Source organism: Bison bison, unplaced genomic scaffold, assembly GCF_000754665.1.
Source record: "Bison bison bison isolate TAMUID 2011002044 unplaced genomic scaffold, Bison_UMD1.0 scf7180017864329, whole genome shotgun sequence".
Taxonomy (NCBI): Eukaryota; Metazoa; Chordata; class Mammalia; order Artiodactyla; family Bovidae; genus Bison; species Bison bison.
Window position 1 is genome coordinate 4,480,539 of NW_011494901.1, and position 23,466 is coordinate 4,504,004.

A 23,466-nucleotide genomic window follows, 5' to 3' on the forward strand; every position below is an offset into this window, starting at 1 on the left:
CTATTACACCTCACAAATATATGTTAAATTTATAAGACCCCAGTGACACAGGTCAATGCAGTGTTTGCTTGGTCAGTGCTATTGAGATTAAAAGTCACATGCTCTCGCAGTGGCGATTTCTCCACCTCGGGTATAACAGGTCACTCCCCAAAGGCTTGTTATCACATGAAAACAGCTATATAAATACATAGTATTTTTCATCTGTGTTCAATACAAAATACATTTTGGAAGAACCCCTACTGCTGGCATTGATTTTTCCTCCAAGAACCACCTGTGAACATCTGAAGGCTCCTGAACTGGAAAAGGCTGGCCCTACAAGTGCCTCTCTTCCCACTTAGTCATCCCCCTAGCTACAGCTCAGAGCACTGGGTGTCGTGCTGATCACAGAGTGTAGCTGTGGTGGAGTGCTCTTTAAAGGAACCCAAACAATCACGGAAGGTTGCCCTTGAGGAGTAAACTTGAAGCAATCACACACATAATGCCTGCAAGTTCTCAGCAGTTGGTTTAAAGCCACCATGACCCTCAGACCAGTGCTCCAGACCCAGAACTGCACGACCCAGAAGGGAACAGGCAGGTGGTGCAGGCGTGGGATGATGAAAGGGCTGGGACACCAGCTGCCTCCGAGCTTACCCCGAGGGAAGGCCTTCGGTGACTCCCCAGTGAAGAAGGATTAGACGCTAATATCAGAGCTGAATGACTAGTTCCTTGCTATTAGGCCTAATCGTGCTTAGTAAACTCTTGAGCAAAACTACATTTACTTCCTTTCTCATAGTATACTAATTTATAATTAGTCATCTTTTTCACCTTTGTAAGCTTTCAAGTGAAAGAAACCCTTCAGGGTGATGTCTGGAATGGATGGACCCAATTGGTGATCTTAGGCAAAATTTCCATCCCTACGGTGAGCCCCAAAAGGTGAGTAGAAATGCCCCTCCTCCTCCCACCCTGCTTAATGAGCATAATGGGCTAATACAGAAAAACTCAAAGTCTGCCCATAGTAAACACCAAAGACAATCACTTTCTCTCCCTGCCCAGACAGAATTCTTTCTCATCACAGCTTATATTTCCCATGAATAATTGTCATTGTCACTAACGAGGAGGGTGATAGTCACACCATGTTCATCTCTAGTCAGATCATAAATTCAAGTGGGCAACACACTGTAAGAGAGATGAGAACAAAATTCTTCCAGCCAAGACGGAAAATTCACATCTTTAGAAGAATGGCTGATGTCCCGAGAATGCTCAATCTGTACTAAAGAAGGCTTAGAAGAAATGTCTTCATGACAAATGTTTTCAGCTCTATAAGGGCTGTCATGTTGAAGAAAGCTTTGACTTGTGCTGTCCCCAGAGGATAGAAATAGGATTAATGAGTAAAAGGAGTACAGAGTTTATTTTTTATGTCTATATCCTTTGGAAGTGTGGGACTCAGGAATCCTGGGCTAACTTCAGGGAGTGTTGACATGGTTGGCTTGAAAACTTAGGCAACACAAAGAAAGAGGAACACAAACATTGTATATTAACACATATATATGGAGCCTAGAAAAATGGTGTTGAGGAACCTATTTGCAGGGTAGGAAAAGAGATGCAGACAGAGAGAACGGACGTGTGGGGAGGGCTGGGGAAGGAGAGGATGATACAAACTGCCAGAGTAGCACGGACTTGTATATACTACCACGTGTAAACAGATAGCTGGTCGGAAGCTGCCATGTAATACAGGGAGCCCAGCCCGGTGCCCTATGGCCTAGAGGGGTGGGGCTGTGGGGGGAGGGAGGCTCAAGAGGGAGGAGTATTCATACATACATTTATGGTTATTTGCTTTGTCCTACGGCAGAAACCAACACAACTTTGTAAAGCAATTATCCTCCAATTAAAAATAAAATCAGAAAAAAATAGATAAAAGAAAACTTAGGTGACATGGACATGAGGCATACCCTTGTTCTAGCCCAGATCAGACCATGAAGATTTCACCACATCTTGTGTGTGTGTGTGTGTGTGTGTGTGTGTGCGCGCGCACTAAATCGCCTCACTCATGTCCAACTCTTTACGACCCCATGGACTGTAGCCCACCAGGCTCCTCTGTCCACAGGGATTCTCCAGGCAAGAATACTGGAGTGGGTTGCCATGCCCTCCTCCAGGGGGTCTTCCCGACTCAGGGATCGAACCTGCATCTCCGGCGGCTCCTGCATTGCAGGTGGATTCTTTACCGCTGAGCCACCAGGGAAGCCACCAACATCTTACAAGCTACCAAGCAGCTCTGCTCATAATCCCACCCCCTTCCTCACCGTGACCTGTAGCAGAAGGGACAGAAGATATCTCTAATCCTAGTTTGTCTGGGGCCCTGTCTCAGCTCATGACAACCAAAGATTTGTAACACCAGCATGAGGCTCAGTGTTACGCTTTGAAGAAGCAAAAAACCCAAATATTACATATGCTTGGACCACTCCTAGGGGGACGGGTTTGCTGGAAATAATGTTATTCTAAAGCAATTTGTTGGGGATAATAGGAAAAAACCTAGGAACGCCATTATGTAAATATGAGGTTATTCAAGGCAATTCAAAACCACCTGCCTTGAAGCAATAATGTCAGTAGAGGAGATGTGAAGGTTTTCTCCAGTCTGAATTATTACTCCGCCTTGCCATTAATAGTAGGCCTGTCTGATTATTGATGTTATTGCTGCACTGGGCTGCATGTCTTCTCTCCTACTGGAAGGTACACTTTCCTGGACATCCTTCATCCTTGAAACACTGAGACCTCCAACATCTGTCATGCTACCAATGCCCCTCTGGTCTTAGGGGAATGGCAATAGGCTCACAATGAGAGAAGAAGAGGTACCACTTTTATTAGGGTGACATAGTGATGAGGGAGGGCATCCCTTTTCCTGACCTCTGGCCCGAGTGGCCTGAGAATACCAGGAGGCCAGCACTTCTCTGTTAGCAATATCTGAGCTCACCTTAGCTGCCTAAAAACATGAAGCAGCTGAAACCACACCCCAAAGGAAGGCCAAGGAATTTATTTAAAGCCATAATAAACATAGCCTCATACATAGAGTCCATGAACAAGTAATAACAACAAAACAAAAATAATAAAGGAGACTATAGTCAGATAGCAATTGTTTAATTAACAGCCTTATCAAGGTATAATTTTCATACCATATTGTAGAGAAAAAGGACCCCTCCTACACTGTTGGTGTAGTCACTACAGAGAACAGTATGGAAGCTCCTTAAAAAAATAAGAAGAGAGTCACCATATGACCCTGAAATCCTACCTGGGTAAATATCCAGAGAAAACTATAATTCAAAGAGATAACTGCATCCCAACATTTATATCATCTCTATTGGACATGGACACTACCTAAATGTCCAGTGACAGGTGAATGGATAAAGAAGATGTGATATATATACATATACATATAAATATTTCATTATGTATGTAGTGGAATATTACTCAGCCATGAAACAATGCCATCTGTAGCAACATAAATGGACCTAGAGATGATCATACTAACTGATGTAAGACAGGGAAAGACAAATATCATATGATATTGTTTATATTAATATGTGGAGTCTAAAAAAATGATACAAATGAACTTACTTACAAAAAGAAAAGACTCACAGATGTAGAATACGAGTTTATGGTTACCAAAGGGGAAGGTGGGGAGAGGGGAGGGATAAACTAGGAGTTTGGAATTAAGATATGCGTGCTGCTGCTGCTGCTGCTGAGTCGCTTCAGTCGTGTCCGACCCTGTGCGACCCCATAGACGGCAGCCCACCAGGCTCCTCCATCCATGGGATTTTCCAGGCAAAAGTACTGGAGTGGGGTGCCATTGCCTTCTAAAATAGATAACCGACAAGGACCTTCGGTATAGCACAGGGAACTATACCTAATATTTTGGAATGACCTATAAGGGAAAAGAATCTAAAAAGAATACAGGTATGTATGTATAACGGAATCACTTTGCTATGCATCTGAAACTCACACAGCATTGTAAATTAACTCTTGCTCCTGCTCAGTCGCTCAGTCGCTCAGTCATGTCTGACTTTTTGCTGCCCTACATGCTGTAGCCTGCCAGGCTCCTCTGTCCATGGGATTTTCCAGGCAAGAATACTGGAGTAGCTTGCCATTTCCTCCTTCAGAGGATCTTCCTGACCCAGGGATCAAACCCAAGTCTCCCATGTGTTCCATATGGGCAGGCAGATTCTTTACCACCAAGCCACCTGGGAAGTCCCCATCAACAACAACAAAAAATTATGAAAAAAAAATGTTCCTAACATAAAATCACCCACTTTAAAACTACAATTCAGTGATTTTCAGTAAGGTACATCCATCAGCACAATCTAATTTTATATTATTTCCATCATCCTCCAAAGAAATTTCCTGTCCATTTATAATTACTCTTTATTTCCACCCCCAGCTCCAGGCAATTGCTAATCTACCTTCTATGTCTATAAGTTTGTTTATTTGGACATTTCATATAAATGGAATCATTCAGTATATGTTCTTTTGATCTGACTTCTTTCACTGAGCATAAATTTTTTGAGGTTCATCCATGTTGTAGTAAGTATCATTACTTCATTTTTTTTAATTGCCATTTTACTGTATGGATATATCCATATTTGTTTATCCATTCATCAGCTGAGGGCCATTTGGGCTGTTTCCACTTTTAGTCTGTTGTGAACAATGCTGCTATGAACATTCATGTACAATAATTTTGAATTTTAAGGGTTTATAGAAATTTGTATCCTATCTTTTCAATAGGCTAAAAAGTTGTTATAAATACTTAGCTTCTTCCATCTGAGTGCCACAGTTTGAACCTGTTTCCCTCTTTCTTTATGTCTGCTCTTGCCCATTCTTTTTTGTTTGTTAAACTTTCTATCTTCTATAGGAGTATAGTCAATTAACAGTACTGTGCTGGCTTCAGGTGGACAGCAAAGGGACTCAGCCACACAAACACACGTATCTATTCGCCCTCAAACTTCCTCCCACTCAGGTGGCCACATAACACTGGGCCCTTGCCCATTCTTCCGTTACAGCATCCAGTACCAAACTGCTTGCCCATTCTCCAGAAGGCATTATAAATTCCACCAACATACCTATTTAAAACATCGTCTTTCGAACTGCATTTCAAGTACCAGAATGTTGTAATCAATTTCCTTTCATTCTATCCTGTGACCCACTACCAATTCCCATCCATCCCAGTCTTGTGAGGCGTGATATAAAGAATGCTTTCAGGACATAGAGATGTAAATAAGGGCCTGGTTCTTGGTGATTTTAGGTGCAAAAATTAGTTTCCAGTTAGGGTCAGGCATTAGGTAAAATCAGCTACATCTTCTCTAATAGTTTGCCTTGTAACTATTAATAAGTAATTTGAATTATCCCAGCATTGTTGATTGGGTGTAGAAGATTCAATTCCACTTTAGAAAGGAAAATACTCATTCATTTAAACTTGGAATAGGTTTACAAGTGAGCAGTGCTTCTATAAAAATGGTGTAAAAAAAATGTTACCCTTTTTATTAAGATCTCAAAATACAGTATATATTTATTTATATCTATATTTCCTACAAAGAGAGGTTAAGATTTCCACTTATTTTAATGAGGACTTTAGTTCATGATATCCAATTGGTAAACTTTATGATCTTACATTTTAGGAAACTGGATTCCAGTAGCTGGAGGGATGGATTTTTAATTTCATGTCTTGGCATGAACATGTACATAAACCCCCAAACTACTAAAATTCCTCAAGATGAGTACAATTACTGACTTTTCCTTAAGGAAGGCGTCCTTACAATTCTTTAACCCTAGCAACCAATTTAGCCTACAACCTCAGGGATAATTTTTCAGGATTTTCACCTACACATGAAAGGAAAAGTTTAGCTACATTTGTAGATAAGAGTTACGAAAGTTGAGAAATAAAAAGCCTATGCATAAGCCCCAAGCCTGGTCTGATCCCAGAACATTTTCTCCCAGGTTATCCTTGTCCCTGAAAGAATTCCATTTCTAGGAGTCAACAGGTATGTTCCAGAAAGTGAGGTTCCCAGCAACTCTCCACAGCCCAGTCTCTCCCATCAAAAAGGTGTGATGTCCCAAGGCCCTTTTCCCTTTAATTAGTTCATTCAAGCATCGAGGTCGGTTATTAAAAGTCAGTTTCCCCTCTCCAATATTTCTGGGGGTAGAGACCTTAGTGCCAGGGAGGGAACAAAATCTAAATTTTCCATCTAATCCTGTTCCCCTTTTGTGGCAAGAGAAAGTTATCCCTTTACTCACAATGAAAAGATAGTTTACTAGGAGAATTTAACCATCCTGTATTACAACCTGAAGGATGCTGTGAAAATTAGGATAGGCCACCCCAAAATATGCCACTTAGGTGTAAGGATTATTTTAAGCTGAAAGTGATGAAGATTCAGAGTCAATACCAAAACCAGTCTGTGCAAACAGACCTTTCTAAAGTAGCCCCTATCTTCCATTCATCATCCCAAGTTTTTCCTAGTCACTTCCCCATAATCTACTCTCCCCTGAAGCCCAAAGTCCCCTTCATTTGTTAAAATGGTATAAAAGCCCCCAAGTCTAGCCACTTTGAGTTTTACTTATTTTCTGTGAATTCCTACGCATGTAAAACATTAATGAAAGTTGTATACCTTTTTTGTTGTTGTTAACCTGTCTTTTTGAGCTTCCCTGGTGGCTCAGTGGATAAAGAATCTGCCTTCAATGTGGGAGACCTGGGTTCGATCCCTGGGTTGGGAAAATTCCCTGGAGAAGGGAACAGCAACCCACTCCAGTATTTTGGCCTGGAGAATCCCCATGGACAGAGGAGCCTGGCGGGCTACAGTCCATGGGTTCACAAAGAGTCAGACACTACTGAGCGACTAAGCACAAACTTTTTCTTAGTTTAATTCACAGGTGTCTAATTACAGAACATAAGAGGATAGAGCAAAAGCTTTTCCTCCCAGGAAATCTCCAGTCTAGATTCTGAGCATTTGTTAGTCAAGTCAATGCAGCACCTGCACAAAGATGTGTCTAAATCCTGTGTCTCTTAAGAGGTGTTCCCCAGTGAATTTTTAATGATGTGACCACACAGTGATCTGAACCCCTCCGCAGGGCCCTGTGTGAAGAAGTCCTTTAAATTTACTTTTGAATGCCACCCACCTGTCCAGGTTGGGCTTCCCTAGTAGTTCAGATGATAAAGAATCCGCCTGCAATGCAGGAGACCCTGGTTCGATCCCTGGGTCAGGAAGATCCTCTGGAGAAGGGGCTACAGTTCATGGGGTTGCAAAGTGTTGGACACAACTGAGTGACTAACACACACACACACACACACACGTCCAGAGTTTCCTGCCCCCATCTGAGTTGACTCTGCCATAATTCAGTCCAAACTGATCGGTTCTCAGAACATACCATAACTGTTTTGGTAGTTGTGGCCCATCAGGGGTCCTGGGAAGTAACTGAAAGGAATATAGAAATGACCATCCCTTGTGACTTGGGAGTCAGGAAATTCCCTTCAAAAATTTTTTTATAAAGTGTTCAATTATAATATTTTCCAAGTCTTAGATAATTTTTTCATCAATCACTGTTTAGAATAACAGTTATTCTACAGCAATTAGTCTAGAGAATACAAAAACAAACAAAAATAAAAAGGATGCCATTATACCAATATGTGGCCAATTACAATTGCTCAATATTTTCTTGCCTTGAGAGTTTCAAGTCAGATAATGAGGGAGGGTAGAGTATTTGGGAATTTTTTGCTTGGCTGAATTGCTAAATCTCTTGGAAGGATTATTTGGCTTCTTCAGGATTATTAACATTATTCCATAACAGTTTCGGGTCCAAAAAGGTGTGAACCATGTAGTAATTAGAACTGCCCTTTGAACAGAATTGGGGTCTTTCTTTGGGAGCTAGTGAATTTCCCATCAGTAGTGTTTGTTAACGGAGGGGATGAATGAACTGCTAGCAGCATCCACTTGAGGTGGTTATGGATGTAGTCTCTGCCCATGCTCAGTGGGAACAAACAGCACAGGGGACCATGGGGTTGCTAATGTCAAAGGCTTTCTGAAACTCCATGCTTCCATGAGCCCTGGTTAACCTAAGGTGGCCAAAGAAAGACAGCTATAAGCAGTCAATATGCTTGATCTCACTTTCCATTCAGTCTTGAAGTTCTTCAGGCAACTTAATGTGTTTTTCCTCAGTTTCATTGATGGTGCAATTCTGGTTCCTTTAGGAAGTCTCACAATTTATCAGTGCCTCTTACCTATTTCTTATAGATAAACTGCAATCCCAACAGAAAATATTGATGGAACAATATCTGTCCAAACCTTTTAATCAGGCTCTGATATAAATCCTGTGTTTTATTCTAGCCTTTTTTTTTTTTTTTCTTTATTGCCGAATAAATAGAATTTGCTTTGGCAAGACACAGACTGTCATACTTTGATTTCATTTCAAGAATTCTGAGGCAGTTTCAGTTCTGGCACAGGGAGTTGCACTATTCTCTGGCTGACCGAATCACGCTTTGGAAAAGGAACTCTGAGCATTTATTTTGTAAAGTGTTTTTAATGCTTTCAGGCAATAGTCAATGAATAGCTAAAATTCAGAATAATGCAAATTTTTCTTTTATCTCATTCCATTGACCAAAGGCCTGTTTGGGGATTATCATCTGATTGACTGAGATGAAAACATATTAATTGTTCCCAAACTAAGATTGGGACAACACTGTGGATCTGGCAGTCACTTCTGGGAAGTGACTATAGCAAGCCCCTGCTTTGTGTCTTTCTCAGTCACACATGCCATATTTCTAGACAAAGGAGAAGAATTGCCTGGAATGTGATCCTTTCCCTAGGGCCCATGGTCTTCTGGTTGTCTGGGATATGTTCCTGTGCTGGCCCAGGCTCCAGCCTTCCCAAGCAAAGGCATTTCCAATGACACTGGCTTAGATAATAGACCCCAAATTCTGTTTATTTGGCCTGAAGGGACCCAGGGGAGGGCACAGGGGCATCTTTATCCATTTTTAGGTCAAGTACCTAGACAGCATATTAAAAAGCAGACATCACTTTGTTGACAAAGGTTCATGCAGTCAAAGCTATGGTTTTTCCAGTAGTCATGTACGGATGCGAGAGTTGTACCATAAAGAAAGTTGATTGCCAAAGAATTGATGTTTTTGAACTGTGATACTGTAGAAGATTTTTGAGAGTCCCTTGGACAGCAAGGTGATCAAACCAGTCAATCCTAAAGGAAACCAACCCTTAATATTCATTGGAAGGACTGAAGCTGAAGCTCCAATACTTTGGCCACCTGATGCAAAGAGCTGACTCATTGGAAAAGACTCTGATGCTGGGAAAGATAGAAGGCAGGAGGAGAAGTAGGCAACAGAGGATGAGAAGGTTGGATAGCATCACCAACTCAATGGGCATGAGTTTGAGCAAACTCTGGGAGATGGTGAAGGACAAGGAAGCCTGGCATGCTGCAATCCATGGGGTCCCAAAGAGTAAGACATGACTAAATGTGACTGAACAACAACAACTTGCTTTCTTGTTTTCCCAGATCTGACTAGAGAAGGCCTGTTAATCCTAAAATGAGAGCCATTTAGATAAAGTATAAGGAAGACCTTTCAGATATGAGATACTGAACTGCCTCCCACTCCAAATGGAGTTTTCCTGGGAGGGAAGATGAACTATATCACCGTTTACATTTCCTTCTGGCTGCAGAGCTCTATAATTTCTTTCTGGATATGGTTTCTATTTTTGTTGCAGCAGAAAGATTTGATTTCAAAGACATATAGGAAAACTCTGTGGGTGAATCTCTGGGGCACAAATTCTTAGCATGAGGTTCCTGGCCTCTAACTGATGACCAACAGAGGCCTGTGAGGTCCCAAAATTGTATGTGAAATTATGTTTCCATGGATATTGGAGGAAGAACATTCATAACAGCCATCAACTTTGCAAAGGAGTCCATGATTTAAACAAGAACAAAAACAAAACCAGTGAAGAATCATTGCTCTAAGGGAAGAATTTGTTTAGTGAGGATGGTTAACTATCTTTTATCCTGGCTGTTCCTTTGCGTGCCTTTGCATGCGGTGGGAAAGTGAGGAAGAGGGCTGGGGAAGGTGGGACAGAGGAGCCTGAGGGAGGGCTGAGTTCAGGGTGCATCCACCCTTATTCATCATTTATTTGCTCAACAAATATTTACTGAGCACCTACTACTTGCCAGGCACTGTTACAGGCACTGTAGATATAGCAATGATCAAAACAGATGAGAATTCCTACTTTATAAAGTTTACATTTGGGGAGGTGGCAGAGGATAAACAATAAATACAACGTGAGGTACTTTTCCCTGGTGGTCCAGTGGATGAGTTTGCCTGCTAGTGAAAGGGACACAGGTTCAATCTTTGGCCTGGGAAGATGCCACACACCACAGAGCAACTGAGCCTGTGTGTTATAACTGCTGAGCCTGTGCTCTAGAACCCATGGTCTGCAACAAGAGAAGCCACCACAATGAGAAGCCAGCCAAAAACAAATAAATAAAATTAAAAACAAAAACTACAACATGAGTATATTCTATAGTGGATCTGGACAAGGGGGACTCACTGTGGAGAGGGGAGGGGCAGGAAGGTGGAAGGTGGGCCATTTGCACTCTTGAACATGAAAGTGAAAGTTGCTCAGTCATGTCAGACTCTTTGCGACCCCACAGACTGTCCATGGAATTCTCCAGGCCAGAATACTGGAGTGGGAGCCTTGCCCTTCTCCAGGGGATCTTCTCACCCCAGGGATTGAACCCAGGTCTCCCACATTGCAGGAAGATTCTTTACCAGCTGAGTCACAAGGCAAGCCCAAGAATACTGGAGTGGGTAGTCTATCCCTTCTCCAGGGGATCTTCCCCACCCAGGAATTGAACCAGTGTCTCTTGAATTATAGGCGGATTCTTTACCAACTGAGCTATCAGGGAAGCCCTATTTATACTCTTACGTAGGGCAAATCTCAAAGAGAAGGTGTGATCAAGTTATTTGATCAAAAACTTAGAGGTGAAGGGGTTTGCCTTGAAGATATCTTGTATCTGGGAGAAGACCAGTCTGTCAGAAAAAAAAAAAAACACCAAACAAACAGGAAGTATGTTCCTAAGATGGAAAGGAAAGGAATGATTGATGGAAGACCAGTCAGAGACTATCCAGGTGAGAGAGTTACTTGGACCATGGTGACAGCAGTGGAAGCGGTGAGAAGAGGCAGGATTCTGGACATATTTTGGAGGGCGAGCCAATAGGATTTCTTTATAGATCAGGTAGTTGCTGCTCCTGTTGCTTAGTCACTTCAGTCGTGTCCGACTCTGTGCAACCCCATAGACAGCAGCCCACCAGGCTCCTCTGTCCCTGGGATTCTCCAGGCAAGAATACTGGAGTGGGTTCCCATTGCCTTCTCCAATGGATCAGGTAGGGAAACATGCATTAATGCTTCTGAGCTTCCCTTCCATCATTTCCCCTCATCATTGGGTGTTCCACCATCATTGGGTGTTCCTCCATCTTTGGGTGTTCCTCCATCTTTGGGTGCTCTACCATCATTGGATGTTCCACCATCATTGGGTGTTCCACCATCATTGGGTGTTCCACCATCTTTGGGTGTTCCACCATCATTGGGTGTTCCACCATCATTGAGTGTTCCACCATCTTTGGGTGTTCCACCATCATTGGGTGTTCCACCACCTTTGGGTGTTCCTCCATCTTTGGGTGTTCCACCATCATTGGGTGTTCCACCACCGTTGGGTGTTCCTCCATTGTTGGGTGTTTCACCATCGTTGGGTGTTCCACCACCTTTGGGTGTTCCACCATCATTGGGTGTTCCACCAACCTGTCCCAGGTTGACCCATGGTCTACATTGCACAGTCCAGTCCAGTAGCCACCAGTCACATGTGGCTGCTGAGCACTTAAATGTGGCTAGTCCAAACTGAGATAGACTTTAAGTGTAAAATACACACTCAAATTTGAAGATTTAGGACAAAAAAAGATGAAGTGTTACATTGGTAATTTTAAAAATATTGATTGTATGTTGAAATGATACTTTGCATCTTGTTGTTATTTTAGTCACTAAATCATGCCCAACTCTTTGCAATCTCATGGACTAGTCCTCCAGGCCCCTCTGTCCACGGGATTTTTCAGGCAAGAATACTGGAGTGGGTTGCCATTTCCTACTCCAGGGGATCCTTTTGACCTGCATCTCCTGCATCTCCTGCATTGGTAGGTGGATTCTTTACCACTGAGCCACCTGGGAAGTCCCTAATACTTTGGATATATTGGGTTAAACATTAAAATCAATGTCATATCTTTCTTTATATATTCTTAATAAAATAGAAAAACTAACTACATGTGTTGGAGTAGGAAATGGCAACCCACTCCAGTGTTCTTGCCTAGAAAATTCCATGAACAGAGGAGCCTGGTGGGCGATAGTCCACGGGCTACAAAGAGGTGGACCCACATGAGCGCACACATACAACTACATGTGTAGCTCACATTATATTTTATCTATCAGTTGGACAGCACTGGTCTAGAAGATATTTGAGACACTGATGTTTACATTTGAATCAAGAATCCTCTGGGCTCATTCTTCCAAGAACAGAGATTATTTGAAACTGCCTAAGAGTGGGTTTTTTTGTGGTTTTTTTGTTTGTTTTTGCTTTTTTTTAGTTGCAGCATGTGAACTGTTAGTTATGACATGGAGAATCTGGTTCACTGACCGGGAATTGAACCCAGGCCCCCCAGTTGGGAACACAGTCTTGGCCACTTAGTCTTAGTCTTAGGGAAGTCCCAGTGAAACTGCCTAAGAGTGATAAAGGACAATAAATTTCCAAAATACTTGTTCTGTAGAATCTCACATGCTGCTTTATTTGGAAAAAAAAAAATGAGCTATTTACCCATGTGCAGAAACCCTGCGGCTGGCCCACCCATACATCAACAACCAGTGACTAGACGCAGCTGTAGGCACCCTCAAGAGGTCACTGCTCAGACAGCCAGAGATAGATTTCCCCACAACATCTGCAGCAACACACCACGAAACCCTGCAGTGGAGATTCTTTTGGTCCAGAGCCATGACCTGCAACTTGAAATATCACTTCATATCATAGTCTCACAGAAATGTCTAAACCCCTGAATGGTGTCTGAGCATCTCTGCTGAAGATGGGCGTGGCTGGAGCTGTGCACTTCTATATTTGTGCCCTCGCTTATCTTGTTGCTTAGCCTCATCTCTGCTTTATCACTCTTTTCTGTTTGATAGAGAGAGTAATGCTGAATACTCTGATTAGTAAAAATGGTTTTACAGCGTGGGTCAGAACCTCTGGTGAGGTGGACTGGGGATTCACATGTTTATCAAGCATTATAGGTAAATTTTGGAGAAGAAAATGGCAACCCACTCCAGTATTCTTGCCTGGAGAATTCCATGGACAGAGGATTCTGGTGGAGTGCAGTCCATGGGGTTGCAAAGAGTCAGACATGACTAAGTGACTAACACACACACACACAGATAATTTTGATGCTCCCTGAGGTTAGAACGCTGCTAGAGAGAAAGGGCCACACACACGTATGTAAATGTGTGTGTGTGTGTGTGTGTGTGTGATGAGAGAGATACTCAGAGAGAAAGGGGTGGGGAGAAAGAGAGATCTAACAATAGAAGATCAATATGACTGACCACAACAACAAAAACCTCATCCTATTTTCATTGCTCAGGAGGAAAATTCCACCCTGAGTCACAGGCAGGCAGTTCTGGGCAGCTCCCATCTCGCAAGCTCAGGCTCTTCAGCCTCCTCCTCCTGCCCAGAGCTGCCTATAGCGCATGGGGAAGGGAAGGATCTGTTTGCCACTCACTCAGGTGTCCCTTTAAAAGCTCTTGTCTCCTTCTATATCCCTATCCTTTCCCAAATCCTGCCCATTTCTTTCGAATTCTTTGTCTCTGTAGCCCAAAACATCTTTTGGAGGCTAGTGGACTGTCCTGGGAGAAGGCAATGGCACCCCACTCCAGTACTCTTGCCTAGAAAATCCCATGGACAGAGGAGCCTGGTAGGCTGTGGTCCATGGGGTCGCTAAGAGTCGGACATGACTGAACGACTTCACTTTCATTTTTCACTTTCATGCATTGGAGAAGGAAATGGCAACCCACTCCAGTGTTCTTGCCTGGAGAATCTCAGGGACGGGGGAGCCTGGTGGGCTGCCGTCTATGGGGTCGCACAGAGTCGGACACGACTGAAGTGACTTAGCAGCAGCAGCAGCAGCAGCAGGACTGTCCCCTCCCTGAGTGTGGGCACAGGAAATTTAACCCCCAAACCACTGTCCTCCTACTCGGCAACTGGGGCTGTGGACCACACACCAAACGCCAAGGGCATCGCCTTGGCCACGTACCAACTGCTATGCCCGCTGCTCCACCGCGTTCCTGCTCTGTTTCCTTCTTGGGGGAGACATGACTTTACCTTTCTGAGGTGGAACTGAGCCACGGAGACAGGGTTCTCAAATTGGTTTGTTTGCCTGGATTGCGTTTTTCAGGAAACCATGTGATATGCAAGCAGCCATGAATGTCTCCCTAACTCACGGTGGCCTGGAGTACTGTGCTAATTGCACTGTCTCAGTTCAGTCTACTGAAAATGCTCCTGCGGGGTCTGAGCGTGACTTGAGAATGGGAACACACCTCCCTGTGCCCGAGGAGACAGGGTTGGGGGGGATGTGCCCACCAGGGGTGGCTGCTAGGGGTGTAGGGCAGGCACTGGCTGGGGTGAGAGTGGAAGCAAGAATATTTCTCATGAGTTCTACCAACTCAATCATTCTGTCTGCTGCAGAAGAGGGGCTCGCAGTCTGGAGGGATTCTCAAAGGGGAACAAAGGACAGAGGAGAGGGCTTTTTCCAGGAGCCAGAATTCATTCACAAGGGGACCCGGCCCTCATTTTATTTATTTCCATTGTAGTCTTTCCACCAAGTTTCTCAGGACCGGTCCATGAAACATTTCACATTTTGTGAGATGATCCTGCTTTTTAATACTTCTGACAGGTGTCCTGCCGGTCCTTCTGGAGTGACAATCTGTCCCTTTCTTCTTTTATGCAAATGTGCTCACCCTGCTTTCGCGATCTGGGAGAGGATCAGAGATGAAAGATGGCCCTCCTCACCAAGCTCTTCTCTCACTGGTGTAGTAAAAATACTGGAAGCCTCCAAATGACAGACTTCAGAGCTTCTCCTGATTACGAGCCTCGCCATGCCGCTTCTCTCCTGCTTTTCCTCGCACTGTTTGCTGGCTGCGTTGCTTTGCCTACAGAGGCCTCTCCTGCCTCTGCAGCTATGCCTTCGATAGTGCTCATTTGTATTTCTGAGCTCTCCGACTTTTAGTGCTTGACCTTTGCTGAGACAGAATGTGCTTGAGAAAGCTGGACTGTCAGAAGGCGAGGATGGACGACATGGGGCTGGCGGCAGTGCCAAGTGGCTTTTTAACCACAGCATCTGTATCGGGTTATCTTTTAGAGATGATCACAAATTTAAATTGCATAAGATTAGAATATTTCTCAGAGCCAAACCATGGTTTTTGGGTTTTTTTTTGCCTTTAAAGGCTGAAACAGGCTTTTTAAGACTTGTGGAAGAGCTAGAAGGTTGGAAGGAGAGAAAGATGTGTTGGCAGATCACCAGAGCATGCAGTTAATTATGTCTCTTGTTTAAACCTGTCAATAGTTTTCTTCTCACTTTAAAACCGCACTCTTTTGTGACTGCATTGATGATATTAACCCCTTGTGATCATTTAGAGAAGGGGGCAGGGCTTTATGTGGGGAGAGTACTACAAACGCAAAACAAACAGGGCTAGAATGACAAGCTGGCTTTCACACAAATCACTTTGAATAATCTGGCTGAATAGGAAATAGGTGAGAAGGCAAGCGGCTCCTGACTCATCACTGTTTTCTGTCCCTGAATTAGGGTTTAGAGAACCTCAGGGGTTCAGGGCTGAAGGGGAACCTTGAGAGCATGCCGTGTAATTCCCCTGCCCCAGTCTTGGCCCTCGCTCCAGCCCCAGCAAGCATCTTCTCAGCTCTTCTCAGCCACACCCAGGCCTAGGAGGCTCTCTGCTGTTAGAGCTAGCCTTCATGCTAAGAGGAAATGTGTCTTCCCCTGGCTTCCGCCCTTTGGCTTTGGTAACTTAGGGCTTTGAGGAGATCTGGGATTAACTCATCGATGGCAGTCTCTGATGACCAAACATCATGACAGGCCAGAATGGATGGCTCCCAGGACATGCTGATTCCTTGGCCCTAAGCCCCAAACATACTGGTGTCCATAATGGGAGGGCTGACCTCCAGCCAATGTGAGCGTCATCCACACCCCTGTCCTTCCAGTGTGGGCCGTGCACCAGCAACATCAGCCTCCCCTGGAGCCTATCAGAAATGAGTCTAGAGTCCCCACCCCAAACCTACTGGATCAGAATCTGTGTTTTAACAAGATCCATCTGCACATTCATACGCACAGCCTCACTGGCCCACGTGGCTTATGAATAACACTGGCTGACTCTGACCCATGTGCCTCCCTTGGCACCCCAGAATCTTGGGGCACAGCATTGCTGGGAATCAGCCACCCCATCCAGGAAAACTAGACTCCCATGGTGGAGGTGGCACTTCCAAGGAGGACACCTTGAAAGACCACAGCTGAGTGCTTGGAGGAGGTCCTCCTGAGAAGGTGACCTTGGGGAGGAGCTCCAAGGTGTTGCCCCAACACTGAGAGATATGAGCTTCAGGAAGCCTTCCTCCCTTCCTCTGGGATAAGCCCTCGGGCCTACTTACTGGGAAGAGGTCCAGCTCAATGACTAAGAGAATCGTTCGATTCCGGAGCCTCTGTAAATTTCCCCAGTTTGTTGTTATTGTTCTCAGCCTCTAACAGTTTGTTTCAAGAAAGATTAATAATATAAAACTACTTTATGGACCAGCTCCCCAAAGACAGCAGGGAACCAGGAAAGTGGTGCATCCATCCATCACTCACAGTGCAGCTTGCAGACAGAGGAGCTCCTGGAGCAGAAGAGATGGCAGCAGTGTGGTAAAAGGGAAGAAGGAGTCAGGAGCTGAGGAAGGGAACTGCGGAGACCTAGAGGCATTCACCCACTGGCTGTCACAGCAGGGTTTCAGTGGCAGGAGGACCACGTGGCTGACTTGTTGGTCATGGTTAAACTCGCACCAAAGGGTCCTGGAAGGCAGTGCCGTACAGGCGCGGAGAGCATGTGCTCACCAGCCGTGAACCGCGTAACTTCTCACTGATAGTCTTCTCACCTAGGAAATGAAGGTTGTAAGAGCGTTTATTCCACAGGACTAATGAGAACACCCTTGTGGTGTTCCCACACCCATGCCACCCCAGCTGCTGAAGGCTTTGAAGTTTCTAGAAAAGCCATCTCCTCCATAGTGACTTGTTAGGGATGGGCAGGCCTGAGCCAGACTGGGTCTCTTCTGCAGTAGGACCAACTGTCCTCAAACAGTAGGGCAGAACGACAGAAGGAATCTTGGGTCTCGGCTGATATCATGGCGCCTCTGAATGAACCAGTCCTGAAGGCCGTCAATCTCTGGACTCCAAGCTCTGTGACCTGACACATTTTCTTTCCGTTGAACTCTGTTGGAATAGAATTTTATGGGACTCACAGCCACAACTACCCATACAGATACAAGTCCACTTCGGTTCAGTTGCTCAGTCGTGTCCAGCTCTTTGCAACCCCGTGGACTGTAGGTAAAGTGTACCATGCCCAGGGTGGAGTAAGCTCTTTAAAATGGCTAGCTGCTATTGTTGTTACTATTATTGCAGACAGTGTACACGACACGTACAGACCTTTGCTGGAAACAGCATCAACCCAAAAATGGTACAAAAAATAAGACATCTCTCTTTTAGAGGATGAAAAACAACATATAGCGATCTACTGTAACCAGGCAACAAGGTTTTTTTTTTTCTTTTCCTTCTGCAACCCCCTACCTCCACCTCACTTTCACTTACAAGAAAACCACTAAGAAAACTAGCAGATTGAAAGGATTTAGTAACTCCGTCAGCAGTAATTCCCAAGCCATGCCCTAGCCTCTCAACAGCTTCAGGCCCTCCCCTCTGCCCGGATCTCTACACTCATACAAGAACAAGAAGAGCAGCTTGCCAGCCAGAGGACAGGCGGCTGGGCTGAATGCTATCTTTTTGTTTATTTCTCTTCATTTTGAGAAGCTTTGAAAATATAGAAAAAGACAAAGAACAATCTAACAAGCTACCATGTTGTTGCGTTTACTTTGTTTAATAAAAGTTACAGAAAACAGTTGGAAGACTCTTTGACCAATCCCTTCTTTCAACCGATAAATATGAATAGGTTTGATCCATATTTTTATAACCTATCTTTCTTCTATTCATATCCACAAATAGAATACACTATTTTAGCTGTATTTTAAAAATTTACATACGTGTAAGATATAACTCTAAAACTTGCTCTTTGCATTGGGCATTATGGTTTTAGATCTATCTATGTTGATACATGTAGATCTAGTCTATTATTTTTATTCAGAGTAGTGCTTCAACATAGACATATAAAAGATTTTGTTGATCCATTACTTTGCTAGTGGACACTTCTTGGTTTTTAATTTTTGCCATCCTAAGTATAGTAGCAATGAAGAGTCTTGTGCATAAATCTTTAGCTCTCTTTCACACTGAAATGTATAGCTCAAAGCCTAATGCATAAAACATTTAACTCATCAGCACATATTTATTAAGCTTAGTTGGCATCAGAGTAAAAAATTAGACCAGAGAATCTTAATTAACAGCTCCAGACTTGCACAGGGATGTGGTCTACAGCTTAAGGCACTGCCAGTGCCGTTAAGAGTAAATATATATACCCAGGAAAATACAGCTAATAATGCAAGGCAGAAGACACTGACTATCAAGTGAGAAGTACAATCAGTGCTGTAAGAACTGAGAATATATGAGTGAAGAAAGGTGATCAAAAACAGAATGTCATTCTAGATCTGGAAGGATTTCAAATAGAATTTCAATAGGCAAAAGATATTCAAGTCAGGGTCAATGATGTGAGCAAGGTGAAAAGGTGGGAAGCTCTATAAAGTCAAGGCTCTGGGTGAAGGAGGGCTTCCCTGGTAGCTCAGCTGGTAAACAATCCATCTGCAATGCAGGAGATCCCAGTTCAGTCCCTGGGTTGGGAAGATCCTCTGGAAAAGGGAATGGCTACCCACTCCAGTATTCTTGCCTGGTGAATCCCATGGACAGAGGAGCCTGGCGGGCTACAGTCCACGGGGTTGCAAAGAGTTGGACACAACTGAGTGACTAACACACACTGGTTGAAGGAAGACGCCAGAACTCCAGCTCACTCTCCATCACTGGAGGAGTTACGAATCCAACTGGCCAGACTCAGGACGATGACAGGATCAGGCTTTCGTGGTGGATAAGAACACTGGAATCTTAAAAAATGTCTTCATTTTCTGTCCATGTGACTGGATGGGAAAGCCAGGGAGCACGTTGGCCTGAGAGGAGACATCTTGGTTGCTTTTATTTCTCCTTGGTCATGCATATTCAGGTTTTCTGCCTCATTCACATAAGGGGCTGGTGCTAAGCTTTAAGTCTGGGCTTAGAAGAGAAAGAATCTCCTTACAGCCCTTGCACCTCAACTCAATTCCAGTGCAATTTTCCAGACAGTGCTTTAGATTAGGCAAACAAGTTGACAGAGAAATTTTGTGTAGAAGATAAATTGACTTTAAAGGGTAGTTTTAGGTCAGATTGTGATGGACAATGAATGTCAGACTGTGAAGTCTGACTGATTCCCAAGGACAATTAGGTTCCTCTGAAGATTTCTGGACCAAAAAATATGGGATCAAAGGATGGTCTAGGAATACCAGTCTGAATTAGAGGGGACTGAGCTAAGAGACGGGCTTCCCAGCGGGTGCTAGTGGTAAAGAAAATCTGCTTGCCAATGCAGGAGATTTTAAGAGACACCAGTTCGATCCCTGGGTTTGGAAGATCCCGGGGAGAAGAGCAGGGCAACTCACTCCAGTATTCTTGCCTGGATAATCCCATGAACAGAGGCGCCTTGGTGGCTATAGTCCATAGGGTCACAAAGAGTCAGACACAACTGAAGTGACTTAGCACGTGTGCACGAGTTAAGAGGCTGGAAGAAATCCCAAGGTGTGATGATCTGAAATTCTATTTCTGAAAGTGGCAAGGGAATTAGGAAAGATAAAAAGTAACAGCTGTGAGAATTTTCAAGCCCTGCTGACTAATGGGATATGGAAGAAGGTGGAAAGTAGTATGATTGCGATGCTTCTAAGTGATAGACAATTAGTCAAAACAATCAAGAAGGGGATCTGGGATTGATTGATGTGGAATTTGAGCCACTCACATTTTAATCAGGTGATAACATACTTTCGGTTATAAGGGCTGTGAGCCTGGGGCTCAGAAGAGAGCAGGGAGACTTGGAGTCATAATGAATGGGGACAGGTCTGCACTGTTGCCTAATCTTCCACATAAAAATGGCTACACTCATTGAGCTCTGACTGTGTACCTGTTGGTCAACTTTTCAAGTCCTTTATGAGTACTGATTCATTTAATCCTTACAGTAACCCCCAAGAGAGAGGTACAGTTGTTATTCCAATGTTGCATATGAAGAACTTGAGACTCAGAGAGTTTTAAGTATTGGAGCAAGGTCACAACGCTCTGGGAAAATGACTGAAACCCAGGTAGTCTGACCTGACGATTTGCTCATAACAACATTCCACTTCCTCAACTCAGACAGCCTTGTACAATTGCACACAACACTGTTGTAACCTTCGGACAGTTCACTGCTACTGAGTACCACCGTCTTTTCTGGATGACATTTAAAAGTAGGAAAGCAAGCATGATGGATCTCCACTAAATCTATGGTGGTAATCATTATATGATCTATGTAAGTTACATAACTTAAACTTATACAGCTGGTCAATTATATCTCAATAAAACTGGAGGGGGAGTAGGAAAGCAAGGAAACTCGGTTATTTTAAAGATGACTGAAAGAAAATGATACCTTTTAATCCATGCAACTGATAAGTGTTTGAAAGAGGTTAAAGGAATTTATTTTGCAGGTATCATTTCTTCTTGAAATAGTTATTGAAAGCCCTCTTTCTCCCTGCAGGCTCTGGGGAGCTGGTGGGAGGTGGGGCCTTAGTGTGTACCCTGTATGCCTATATTTTCTGGTGGGAGGTGGGGCCTTAGTGTGCACCCTGTATACCTATATTTTCTGCCATGGTGTATTTATATGCTTATTAGACTCTGAGGCCCGGTAGGGCCAGGTACTTCCCAGCACCTTTTTAAAGAGCTTAGTATGATGCTTTCTTGAATAAAGGAATAAATAAATATACATATACCACTTATAAATGTGTGTTATGACATATCCCAAACCTTGGATATGTGCCAGGGAAAACTTGTGACAGCTGATGATATCCAAATTGAGCTTAGAAGGATGGTGGATTGGAGTTACCTGGGAAGAGCTAGGGAAAAGGGTTTCTGGACAGAGGAACTAGCTTATGCATGAGAGAGTAAGGCACGTTTGGGGAGCTGGCAACAGTCAGTGGGGCTGATGGAAAGAGAGCAAGGAATGAGGCAGGAAGTGAAAACAGAGACGCACACGGGCCACCCTGCGAAAGCACAACATACCATAGGAAGGAGTTTGGACTCCATCCTGAGCGTGACGGAGAGTCACTGAAAACATTGTTTTTTCTTATGCAAATTTTTCTTTTCCAGATATATAAAAATTGAGGAATAGCATATATAAGACAAAGTGCACAAACCTAAAGTTAGGGGCCAGTCATTCTGATTTCCCCAGGATAGGACTTTTAGTTTTAAAACCAGGTCAGTCCCAGGTAACCCAAGACAAGTTGGTCATTCCAACTAAAGTGCCGATTTTACCTATGTCTACACCACGGACCCTCCTCCCAGGTCAAGATCCAGGCTTCTGCGTGCCACCTCATCAGTCTGTTCTAAAGTAACCACTCTTCCAGAATCTCTCATTATAGATTAGTTTTGCCCCATTCTGAATTTTATGTAAATGGAATTACACAATGCTTCCTTTTGAGTCTAGCTTTTTCATTCAACTTTATGCCTGTGAGATTCATCCTGGTTATTGCTATAGTTTGTCCTTTTTCGTTGCTGTGCAATATTCCATTGTAAGACCACATCTCAGTTTCTATAATCATTCACCTGTTAAAAGGCGTTTACACTGAATCAAGATTTTGGTGATACCAATAAAGCTGTCGTGAATATTCTTGTACACATCTTTGGTCGACATATGCACTCATTTCTGTTGGGCAAATACCTAAGCATAGAGTTGTACGTGGACATCTGGCTTTAGTTGCAATTGTCAAACTGTTTCCCAAAATACTTGTGTCATTCGACACTTTCAGCAACAATTTTGAAAACTCTTGTTTCTCCACATTCTCATCAACACCTGGTACTGTTTATTCAGTGGGTGGTATATTCATCCATCCATTTACTGAGGACTTAAAAATTTCTCTCAGTAGTATTTTGGAGATTCTGGCATAGAGGTCTTGTGTTAGATTTATTCCTAGACATTTTATTCTTTTATGCTACTATAAAATGACATTTAAAACTTAAATTTCTAATTTTTTGTGTAGTCCTGTCTGAAGTTTTAATTTGCATTTCTCTAATGACTCATCTCACACGCTAGTAAAGTAATGCTTAAAATTCTCCAACACAGGCTTCAGCAATACGTGAACCATGAACTTCCAGATGTTCAAGCTGGTTTTAGATAAGGCAGAGGAACCAGAGATCAAACTGCCAACATATGCCAGATCATCGAAAAAGCAAGAGAGTTCCAGAAAAACATCTATTTCTGCTTTATTGACCATGGCGAAGCCTTTGACTGTGTGGATCACAGTAAACTGTGGAAAATTCTGAAAGAGATGGGAATACCAGACCACCTGCCCTGCCTCTTGATAAACCTATATGCAGGTCAGGAAGCAACAGTTAGAACTGGACATGGAACAACAGACTGGTTCCAAATAGGAAAAGGAGTACGTCAAGGCTGTATATTGTCACCCTGCTTATTTAACTTATATGCAGAGTACATCACGAGAAACACTGGGCTGGAATAAGCACAAGCTGGAATCAAGATTGCTAGGACAAATATCAATAACCTCAGATATACAGATGACACCATCCTTATGGCAGAAAGTGAAGAGGAACTAAAAAGTCTCTTGATGAGAGTGAAAGAGGAGAGTGAAAAAGTTGGCTTAAAGTTCAACATTCAGAAAACGAAGGTCATGGCATCCGGTCCCATCACTTCATGGGAAATAGATGGGGAAACAATGGAAATAGTGTCAGACTTTATTTTTGGGGGCTCCAAAATCACTGCAGATGGTGATTGCAGCCATGAAATTAAAAGACGCTTACTCCTTGGAAGGAAAGCTATGACCAACCTAGATAGCATATTCAAAAGCAGAGACATTACTTTGCCAACAAAGGTCCATCTAGTCAAGGCTGTG